The 12,025-nt window shown below is 38.1% G+C and overlaps 1 long non-coding RNA gene across 2 annotated transcripts; it reads right to left on the minus strand.

The window, feature by feature from the left end:
• Positions 1-227: 227 nt before the first annotated feature.
• Positions 228-11,692, minus strand: LOC141517831 (uncharacterized). Of its 2 annotated transcripts, XR_012477006.1 has the most exons (5): positions 11,606-11,692; positions 11,481-11,505; positions 3,748-3,858; positions 969-1,169; positions 228-432 (listed from the first exon to the last, which is right to left on the minus strand). It is a non-coding gene; the product is annotated as an uncharacterized LOC141517831 (long non-coding RNA). The 2 variants fall into 2 exon arrangements; XR_012477004.1 differs by lacking the exon at positions 3,748-3,858.
• Between the last annotated feature and the right edge of the window lie 333 nt (positions 11,693-12,025).

The following is a 12,025-nucleotide window of genomic DNA, read 5'->3' on the forward strand; positions in this document are numbered from 1 at the left end:
AATGCAAAGAAGAAAACAGAAGGAAGACCAGAAAGAATCACAGACCAGAAAGGTAGATTTGAAAAGTTATATACTTAATTTATTAGCTATATTTTTAAAAGGAAGCCATACCTAATAGAGATTCTCAGTTTCAAATGCAATTGTCTTTTTCTGTTTTATTGTGCTCATTACCTTTTGTGTTAATGTTCAGAATTTTAAAAAAATCTTGATTGATTGTTCTATTGTACTTCAGTTCTATTGAGCTTCAAATTGCTACAAAGTTCACATACTTGTAGAATGTATTATTACTATCTAGCTGAATTGTATCAACCAAACTTGCCTAGGGTTCTGGTTTCTGGAGTTCAATGTTGTCCTCCAGCTGCAACATCTAACACTGAGTAAACATGAATTTTGCACAGGTCGGTTCTCTTTTTCCAATCTCAATTTCTACATCTAGAAAAATGGGGACAAAGGGTACTTATTCTTTGATAATTGACTAACAACAATTTCAAGGTTCAGATGAAACAATGGATGTCCAACTATTTCTTTGCAAAGCTTAAATGGATCGAGTTTGAAGCTATTTGGTGTAAGTGACTTGCTTAAGTTCATGCAGCAAATTAATGACAGAAAGCCTAGGTCAAGGCCTCCAGAACATCTTTCCCCAGTTCTAGGATTCTTCTATAATAAATTTCTTCTATCTTTTCAGCTGCCTGGTATGCTTTTAATAATCACATCCCTCAAGAATCATGGCAGAGACTCTAGAGAAAAGACTTAGCTTGTTTATTTCCCTCTCCTTCCGGTGTCCCACTCCCCGTCCCCCAGTCTGTCTGTTTATTTACTTTTCCCTTCTCTATCTCCCACCCACCCACCACAAAAAACTCTCTTTCTCAGGCCCAGCTTCTCCATAAGAAGCCCTGCCAGGCACAGATGACTAGGGGAAGGAATCTCAGGTCTCAGGTAGGGGACTAAAAACAAAAGTTTCAAACCACCTTGATGTGAAGCAACTCTGCCTTATACCAAGGATTATCTTCTGGCCCATTTATCTCTGGGATGCTGTCAGTCCCTTTTTCCCAGCGCATGCCCAGGGGCCTAAACATTCTGGCTTTAATTTACGTGGGGCTGTTAAAATTCTTTAAACCTTTGTAAATGATGAACACTTTGTCAACCACGCAGAGTTCTGGCAGCAGGAGCTGGGGAGGGGGAAGGAGAGGAAGAAATATTAGCATCTTTCAGCTGGTCATTTTTCCCCTGGTTTTCAGCATAAGCAGCTAGAAACAGTATCCATTATTAATAGGTGCATGTTTTATTAAAGAGCTAAAGACCACAAAGATTTGTAACTTTAATAATCCAGATTCTGATTTTAAATTCTATAACATTATTATTTATTGATCGTCCGAGGATATTTCTTTTAGGATATGTAGCTGGAGGGGAAGGGAGAGTTAGGCAATGAGGGGAGAAATATCCTTTCAGACTTAAGAGGACATTGGCAAAATTCAGTGAACTAATCTAACAACTAATTAGTTCATGAAAATGGAAATGGAAAAGAACATAGCCTTTTCATCTTCTTGTGTGTGCCAATAAGTATTTTGTTCTTTCTGAGTTACTGATGGATATGCTCAGTCAGATTCCTGAAGACCCTATGTGCAAGTGACTAAGACTGTTTCTTCCTGGAGGAAATCAGCCTCCATGAATATCATTTAAAAGGGCCTTTCCTGTGCTTGGGGAAGGACTCAGGTGGACTAAGAGATATTATACATAGTCACCCACTGACCACTCTAGAAGGGTGATGTTATATAAGGGTGAATTTGTATTTTTCATGACTACATCTGCTTCATTTCTCTTATTTCTCTCTGGAAGGCAGGGTACCACGACTTGTCTTCTAGAACTCCAAGAGGAGGATATCCAACTATGGCCACTCAGAATTCTAGATCCAGCAAGTGCGGTGGAGATAACTCAATTTGGAAACAAGGTCTGGGTTCTAGTTCTGACTTCTCTATTTGCAATCTGTGTCACTTTTCTGGGCTCTGTTTCCTCATCTATAAAATAAGAGAGTTGGATTAGAGCAGAGGTTCTTAATATTTTTGGTGTCACAGCTCCTTTTGGCAATCTGGCAAAGTCTACTGACTCTCAGAAAAAAAAATTTGCCTGCATTCATACTTGGAAAAAATGGTACATTTCATTTAGGAATGGATGAAAATAAGGATGTCATATTTTTCCCATACCAGTTCATGGTCTCAGTGAAATCTATCTCTTGGATAGATTTGGACCCCTTGAGGTTCCATGGACCCCAGTTTAAGAACCCCTAAATAAAATAATCTCTAAAGTCCTTTAGAGGTCTGACAAGCTATGTTCTTTAAAAGTCTCTGCCATGATTGAAAAGGAATTTAAAAGGCCATCTAAAGCAGCCCTTAATTTTTTCAGAACACAAGATCTTTGTAGATAAGATTTATAAAGGACATAGAGGTATTTGAGCACAATTCCTCACTATACAGATGAGAAAATAGAGGTCCTCAGAAGGTCATACCTTATAACTTGTAAATGACAGAGCCTAGACTAAAACTTGGGTCTCCTGACTCCACTTTGAGGGTTTTTTTTTTTTTTATGATATGTGTTAGCACACTTAATGCCTGGAAAGGACTTTGAGTTTTTCTGTCTTTTGGTCTCTTTCTGTCTGATTCTGTCTAGCTCTCACTCTGTCTCTGTCTCTGACTCTGTATCTATATCTGTCTCTGTCTCTGTCTCTGTCTATATTCTATTGTCTCTCACTCTATCACTCTAACTTGGTCTCTCTGTATGTATCCTATAAGTTACCCTTCCCTCCAACAAGCCCAGAAAAGGAGGACATCCTGGTGACAGTTTGTATGACAAGCCCTAAAGTGTCCCTTTCTTTCCCCAATCAGGGTAGCTCAGCATTACTGCCAGAGGATTGCCTCTACCCATTTACTAAGCACTTGGGAACTGTGTCCTTGGTGAGTTTCCCCTGTGTAAGACCAACAGCCCTAAGCACAGGCTAAGCTTGGTAATTACCCAGTTGTTTTTCATTTACTACCTGAATCATGGGCCTTCTCAGTTCAGTCTGCAGGGCCTTGTGTTTCTTCTTTAGATATTATATATATAAACACCCAGAGAGGACCAGGAGGGCCAATTCAAAGCTATTTTGCCATGTTTTATATTTTCAGAGAGAATTGTGGATGTCAGCTTTAGGATACACACTGAGCCTGGCCTCCTGGATCAGAATGATAAACTCCTGCAACAAAGAGGCAGGTTCTTCACCTCTTCTCTCTCTCCTCTTCCCTAGGCTGCCTCACTTTGACTATGCTGAGGTGGGGGAAGCAGCTACCTCCAAATCCTTCTGCACCAGGAATGCACTTAAATTTGCATCAAAAAGGCCCTTCACCAGAATTTTAGGATTCCCCGGGTGCTGAACAATAGGACCCAGGCTGAGGGAAGACAGATTAGAACCTAGATTGGATCCCAAGGCTAATGTCCTGATTTTAGAAGATCTAAGAAAAGCAGAGGTATAAATATATGTGTGATACAACTTGTATGTTATATGGATATATGGAGGGGAGATGTTAATATATGGGTATACATATATTGCATGAGCATCCACGTGCAATCTCCTTAGAAACATTTCCATCAGACCGAGGGGATGCCCATCAACTGGGGAATGGCTAAACAAGTTGTAGTATATTATTGTAATGGAACATTATGGTGTTATAAGAAATGATGAGCAGGCTAATTTCATAAAAATCTGGAAATACTTACATGAATTGATGCAAAATTAAGTAAGTAGAACCTGAAGAGCAGTGTACACAGTCACAGCAATATTGTACAATGAGTTGTAAATGACTTAGCTATTCTCAGAAATTCAGACATCTAAGGCAATTTCAAAAGACTCAAGATGAAAATGCTATACACATTCAGAGGAAGAAGTGATCCAGTATGAATGCAGTTCAAATTTTACCATTTTTCACCTTATTTTTTTCCCCTTTGGGTCTGTTTCTTTCACAATATGACTAATATGGAAATATATTTTACATGACTACACATGTATAACCTTATCAAATTGCTTGCTTTCTCAATAAGCAGGGAAAGGAGGAAAGGAGAAAATTTGGAATTCAAAAATTTTAAAAATAAATGTTAAAAATTATTCTTACATGTAATTAGGGGAAAATAAAATATTATTTTAAAAATAAAGTATCTTAGGTAACTAAGGAGATGCTATTACCACTGTATTAGTTTTTTTTCCCTTTGACTAGAGGGTTACTCCTTGGGGGCAAGATACCTGCCTCTACTTATGAACACCTCCCCCCCCACACACACACACATACATACTTTGCTAGCATAGTGATGGATGCATAGATAATACAAAATTGATAATTTTTCCAAAAGGACTGTGACCCACCTAGATGAGGGTTTTCTGAGGGAGAAACTAGGCAACTCCCATGATCTATATGTTTTAGAGAGATTGCGACTTCAGGGAAAAAAGACTTCCTGAGTTATGAGTTTACACTCCGATTTCACAAATCAGACATTCAATCAGTCCATCCATCAAAGCAATATTTATTAAGGACTTAGGTGTCAGTCCCTGTTCTGAACACTGCAGATGCAAAAAAAGGCAAAAACAGTCCCTGTCCTCAAGGAGTTTGCATACTAATGGGGACAACAACATGTAAAGAAATAAACACATGATCATCTTTTCCCTCTTTCCAATTGCCCTTCTTTGCTTCAGAGGAGTTTGTTGTATGATGATGGAAAGTTATGTCTCTTGCCTCTCTGGGAATTTCAGTTTCTAAGCAAGATATTATCTTCTGTTTAGAGAGAGTAAAGTTACTATCAAAGCAAGAATAAAAGTCCTCAAAAATGTCAGAAAAGAAGACAGATCTTCACAGTCTGATTCAAGTCTTCCAGACTTAATTTCCATGTCTTAGAATGCACTTCCATATCAACTCCACCACTTTTGAATCTCTAATTTCTTTCATGGTTCACTCAGCTCAAGTATCACCTACTACATTGCAACCTTTCTTGGTCACAACCCTGCTACCCCACTCCCCAGCTGCTAGTACTTTCCTTGCTAAATGACCTTGTATCTATATAGATTTGTAGATTTATATATACATACATATATGGATATATATGTATATGTGTTTATAGATGTATTGTATATGAATGTTCATATATATATATATATATATATATATATATATATATATATATGCAGCCTGGGGCTATGTTTCCAACTTGCACTTGCTCTGGCAGACTAGATTCCCAGAAGATGACTGATTTCTCTACCCAAAGTTCTAGGGTTAACCTGAAGTTGTGATTTCTAGTACTATCACCCATGAGTCCACATCTGGTACAGTTCCTACTGATTGTCAATTATCAACCAATTTACTTCTAGAAAAAGTGTTTACTAAAATAGGTATCATAAGGACAGTTGTTATGAAAGAGTCCTCCAAACCAAGGACACTCTTCCTTTGAATACATAACATCCTTAGGGAGAGTAACTTGGACAGTTGTAAAACCAGAATGGAAACTCACAGCTACTTTTTTTTTCCTTCTTAGAGTCCTTATGAAGTTCCTGTAAGATGTAAGCTCTCTGTTGGACTTTGAGGATGGAAGTCTATATCTTGTTTTCAATGTGACTACTTGTCTAATTTGTCTTCTGAGTGATTGCTTCTGTCTCTAGTTCTTCAGTGTGAGTCTCAGTCTCTTATGCAGACACTATTTCTGCCTCCACTTACCAGTGGGACCTCTCTGGTGGATCTCCCTGACAAAGGAAGTTGTCTAGAAGTCTCTTCTCTACCCCTAAGCATTTTGGGGGGCTTTCCCAGAACTGCTTTATCACTAGACCAGCCTATTATAGGAACAATCAATTATGAACTGACTTGTTCCTTTCAGTCAATTCCAGGATATTGCCTATAGTAGGTATCCTCTGTTCTCAATCAATGATTATATTGGATAAGAACTGGTTCAAACCTATTTTACATCTGTGGTTGGTTGATTTATTCAATCAGAAAAATCTGGGCATATTAATGAAGAGGTAGAAGAATTCCTACATAACCTTTCCATATAAATGTTGTCTTCTTCAATTAGACTCTAAGCTCTTAGAAGACAGGCACTATTTTTTATTTTTATCTTTATTTATGTGCCCAACACCTGGCATAATGTTTTGGCATTTAGAATTGATTGGTTTATTGATTATTTCCTTTCATACATACTTTGTTCCATTTGCTGTCCTCCAAAATTTTCTTTCATCTCCCTTGACTGTACCTTTTCACAGACAGCTTTCTTTAACTGGAATGTACTCCATTTCTACATCTGTCTCTTAGAAGACCTAGATCCTTCTAGACCCATTTCAGATATGACTTCCTACAGGAAGACTTTCTAGATCCCCCGAATGTCTTTTCTCCCTTCTCAAATTATATTGCTTTTGGCTACCTGAATAAATATTGCATTACTTAGTAGGAAATAAGCTCTCTGCAGACAACATTTTATCTTTTTATTTCCAATGGGGAAGTTTAATAAAGTCTTCTTGAATTGATTGTATCATCCCCTAGCCCAGAAAAAGGGATATTGAGTGGACTGGGCCCTCTCTGACTAATCAATTAATCAAATTAACAAAGAAGAAGATGAATGATAGTAGCTTATATTTGTAGCCCTTGAAGGATTTAGAATTGCTCTATAAACATTATCTTACCACAAGCCTCACAAACATGAAAGAGGTTTAATTATTTTCTCCATATTACAGATTTGGAAATTAAGACTGAAAGGCATTAAATAACTTACCTAGTCAACAACTGGTAAGTGAACCCAGTTCTTCCTTATTCCTAACCCAATGCCTTACATCCATGCTCTAGTCACTATACAGATTTGCCTCACTCCATATGCCTTAGAGGCCCGAGGACCTAGTTCACAACCCTCCTAGGAATATTCTGACTACTTACTATACTCTTTTTTTTTTCAAAGGTAGAGGGAAAAGAGATCTGACTGACAGCTTGAGCATCTCCTGTGGCAATCATGGGATGTTAAAGGAACTAATAGGCTTCCAGAGCCCCAAGATTCTTGGAGTGTTAGTACAAGCATCTTGTACCTGAGCAGGAATTCCCTCTACAACATCCCAAACTCCACTTGAATGCCTACAGTGATTGGGAACTCATTACATGATGAGGCAACCCATTTTAATTTGGAATAGTTTAATTGTTAGAAAGTTTTTCTGACATCAAGCTTATAGCTGCCCCTCTGCATCTTCAGCCCAGTTTTGTCCTTTAAAGTCAAATAGATCAAATCTACTCTTTCTTCTATGTGAGAAACCTTTAGATTTTTGGAGAGATTGATCAGTCAATAAATGTTTATTAAAGTGCCTATTTGTATCTCCCCCAATTTCTAAACTCTCTATTACTATAGAGGGTAATACTATCCTTCCAGCCACCCAGGCTCATAACTTATGTGTCATCCTGGACTCTTCACTTTCTCTTCACTCACACTCCAGATTGATGTCAAATTCTATTGACTTTACCTTCATGATATATTTCATATATGCTTCTTTCTCTCTAATATTGCTTCCATCCCAGTGCAGGCTTTCATCACCTATTGGTTGGTCTTCCTATATTGTCTTTCCTCTGTCTAATCCATCTTCCACTTAACTAGAAAAATGATCTTCCTAAAGTCCAGATCTGACCATATCACCCACCAGTTTAATAATCTCCAGGAACTTCCTTTCATTTCTAGGCTCAAATATAAAAATTTTCTGTTTGGCATTGAAAGTCCTTCACAACCTGGCTTTCTCCTATCTTTCTAGTCTTCTTGCAGGGTGTATGGAGTGTTCAGGGAGGACTAGCACCTTTGGTGTAAGGGTTTATTGAGCCCTTTTCAGAGTTAATTAATTCACCTTTGGCATTCACCTTTCACCCAGCTCTCACTTGTGGCTCCAAGAAACGATAGCTTATGCAGTGGCCACATCCAGATAAAACCATCTCATTAGATGAGCTAAACCAAACTGAGACCTCAAACCTGTCAGTGAGTTTGAAAGGTATCTACCACAAGCATATGAAAATCTCCCCTGACAGAATGTGTAAATGAGAAGAATTTGTTCTCAATGGTTATGAAGGTGACTGAAGCAGGTGCCGCGGAGTGCTTAGAGCTTGGTCAGACATGGAAGATGAGAAGGTCATCTGCTGCATCTTAGGACATTGCAAACTAGTCTGACTTTTCTCTTGCCACTGGACTTTGATGACTCAGGAAGAGAGAGTGAAACTGATGACTTTGTGCAACTCTGTCTCACTTAAATCTAATTCATGCCTAAGTAAAGAAATCACCTGTGATGTCTTTGGTCCTTTTAGAAAATAAAGGATACCAAGGAAGAAATGGAGAACATCATTAAAAACAAACTAGACAATTTGATTACATTACATTATACACAGACAAAACCACTGTAACCAGGATCAAAAGAAATGTTGTAAATTGGGAAATAATTTTTACAACTAGCATTTCTGACAAAGGACTCATTTCTAAAATATACAGAGAACTAAGTAAAATTTATGAAAAAAAAAAAGTCATTCCCCAAACAAATGGTCAAAGGATATGCAAAGGCAATTTACAGATGAAGAAATCAAAGTGGTTCATAGTCGTATGAAAAATTGATTTAAATCACTTCTTATTAGAGAAATGCAAATTAAAGCATTTTTGAGGTACCACCTCACATTCTCAGACTGGCCAATAAGACCAGAAAAGACAATGAAGGGATGTGGGAAATGTGTAACACCAATACATTGTTGGTGGAACTGTGAACTCATCCAGCCTTTCTGGAGAGCAATTTGGAATTATGCCCAAAGGGCAACAAAAATGTGCATACCCTTTGATCCAGCAATACCACTACTGGGTCTATACCCTGAAGAGATTATGAAAAAGATTATAAAAACATCACTTGTACAAAAATATTTGTTAGTGGCAAAGAATTGGAGACTGAGTGAATGTCCATCAACTGGGGAATGGCTTAATAAACTATGGCATATGTATGTTATGTAACACTATTGTTCTATTAGAAACCAGGAGGGATGGGAATTCAGGGAAGCCTGGAAGGATTTGCATGAACTGATACTGAGTGAAATGAGCAGAACCAGAAGATTGTTCACCCAATAGCAACATAGGAGTGATGATCATCCTTAATGAATGTGCTCATTCCATCAGAGCAACAATCAGGCACAATTTTAGGATATCTGCGATGGAGAATACCATCTGTATACAGAGAAAGAATTGTGGAGTTTGAACAAAGACTAAAGACTATTACCTTTAATTTTTTTTAAAAAACTGTTATCTTATTATGTAATTTTTCTATCTCTTATACTTTATTTTTCTTCCTTAAGGATATGATTTCTCTCTCATCACATTCAACTTAGATCAGTGTTTACCATGGAAAAACAAAGTAAAGACTAACAGACTGCCTTCTGTGGGGTGGGGGTGGGGAGCAAGATTAGGGGAAAAATTGTAAAATTCAAAATAAATAAAATCTTTCTAAAGAAGGAAAAAAAGGGTGGGCAGCTAGGTGGCATAGTGGATAAAGCACCAGCCCTGGAGTCAGGAGTACCTGGGTTCAAATCCGATCTCAGACACTTAATTACCTAGCTGTGTGGCCTTGGGCCTTGCAAAAACCTAAAAAAAAAAATGAAGGATAAACAACCACAGTCTTCCTACACCTTTTCCTCCCTCCTCCACCCACATATATTCTATAGTCTATAGACAACAGCCTCCTTGATGTTTCTCAAGCAAGACACTCCAGACCAGAGGCATTTTCACTGGCTGTGTCCCATACCAAGAATGCTCTCCTGCCTCCTCCCCTACTCTTGGCTTCCTTCAAGTCCTAGATAAAATTCCACCTTCTAGAAAAAGGCTTTCCTAATATCCTCTAATCCCAGGACCTTCCTTCTGGGGATTACCTCCAATTTATCTTCTGTAAATCTTGTTTGTATGTAGTTGTTTATATGTCTCCCCCAGTAGGCTGTGAGCTCACTGAGAGCAGAGACTGTCTTTAATATTTCTTTGAATCCCCATTACTTAGTTCAGTATCCGGCACATAGCAGAGTCTTAATGAATGCTGTTTGACTGATCTTGAAATTATGAAGCCCCTCCTAAGTACCAGGACTGGTAGGGGACCTTGGTGATACAAAGACAAAAATAAAAACCAGTACTGTCCCTAAAGAGCTAGATTTGGCAGAGACAAAATTTTTTTATTAGGTTTTTTTTTACAAGGCAAATGGGGTTAAGTGGCTTGCCCAAGGCCACACGGCTAAGTAATTATTAAGTGTCTGAGACCGGATTTGAACCCAGGTACTCCTGACTCTAGGAGTGGTGCTCTATCCACCGAGCCATGTAACTGCCCCAACAAAATGTTTTTGATAAATAAATATTTGGCAATCTGAGGAGGGAGCTCAGGAAAGGCTTCTTTTAGGAGATGGCACATGGCCTGAAACTTGAATGGCTCAGAAGATGAATAGGTGAGGTGGGAGTGTTATGCTCTTGAGGGCAAACTAGGCCAAGATCCAGAAGTGGTAATGGGATTCTGAGTTCAGGGCATAACAATCAGACTAATATGACTGGCACATAGAATAAACAAAAAGGAATAATATAGAATAAACCTGGAAAACTAGATTGGAACCTGATTTTGAAGGATTAAATATCCTTAGTTACTACAAATGATCTCCAGTCTTTCTAATGTCCTTCCCAAAATGTAATCCCAGATCTGGATTCTCCAAGTAAGATTTGATGAGAGTAAAGTACAGTGGAAAAATAATAACTCAGATTTTAATGGCACTTTAAGGTTTACAAAACTCTACACCAAAACCCAGGGAAGGAGGTAAAACAAATTATTCTGCTCATTTTACAGATGAGAAAACAGACTCAGAGATAAAAGTGCTGTCTTTAGAGTCTTAGAACTGGTAAATCTAGGAGCCAAGATTTCAACACAGGTCTCCAATATTCAATTTTATACCATGTGACCTCTCATTCTGCATTCAATATTGCTTTCTTAATGAAGCTTAAACTCACTTAAGCTTCTGAGGATCCAAAGTCTCTGGATTCACTCATATTTTGATTGGTGACAACTTTTTCCAGATAATTATTTCAAGAAAGCCCCAATAATCATATTTCAATTTACTTCCTACTCTGGTCATCTCCTCCACAGCCCCCAAAATCACCATGCATATTCTTCCCTAAACCCCATCTTTTCTGGAAGCATGATCAAATCAACTTTGTCATTGTTTCTGGATGGGGTGTAACAATCTATTCCCACTTATCATTCCTGAACCTTGCCAGACTAAAATGCCCCTTGACCCTTTAGATCTTGTCTCCCCCATAGAACATAAGCTACTTGCAGGTAGAGAGTCTCTTTGCTTTTTTGTTTCCTTAGTGTTTTTTTTAAATATAGTTTTTGGCATATAATAAGCACTCGATAATGCTTTTTCATTAATCATTCATTCAGCAAATATTTGTTAAGTACTTACCATGTGCCAGATGACATTCTAAGTGCTGTGGATACAAAGATGAAAAATGAAACTGTGTAGGAAGAGGGAATCAATGTGAACAACATACTTCTGTGTCCATATCCCTGTGCCTAATTGATACTTACCAATTCAATCATTTTCCCTTCAATTACCTTGGCAAATCATAGAACTAGAGGAACTTGAGAGGTCATTTAGGTCAACTCTCTCTAACTGAAACATGAAGAACTTTTGCACCCCACCAAATGCATCCAGAACCTCCAGTGATTATGAACTCATTATCAATGGGAGCAACCCATTCCATGCAATAAACTCAATGTATTGGGGAAATCCTTCCTTCTATTGAGCTGAATTCCATTTGTCTGTCAGAGCAATAACTAGAACATGGTGGGACTAGGGATTGGGATGAGAGACAATAATGGATTGTGCTTCCTCCCTTCTTCTCTTCAGGAAACCCTGATGCCTGTAATTTGACCTCCCTCCATCCTTCTTCCTTTATATATTTTTGTTATACTTTTTTCTACTACCCTCTATTTCCATCCCCCTCC

Source organism: Macrotis lagotis, chromosome 1 (assembly GCF_037893015.1).
Source record: "Macrotis lagotis isolate mMagLag1 chromosome 1, bilby.v1.9.chrom.fasta, whole genome shotgun sequence".
In the NCBI taxonomy this organism is placed as follows: Eukaryota; Metazoa; Chordata; class Mammalia; order Peramelemorphia; family Peramelidae; genus Macrotis; species Macrotis lagotis.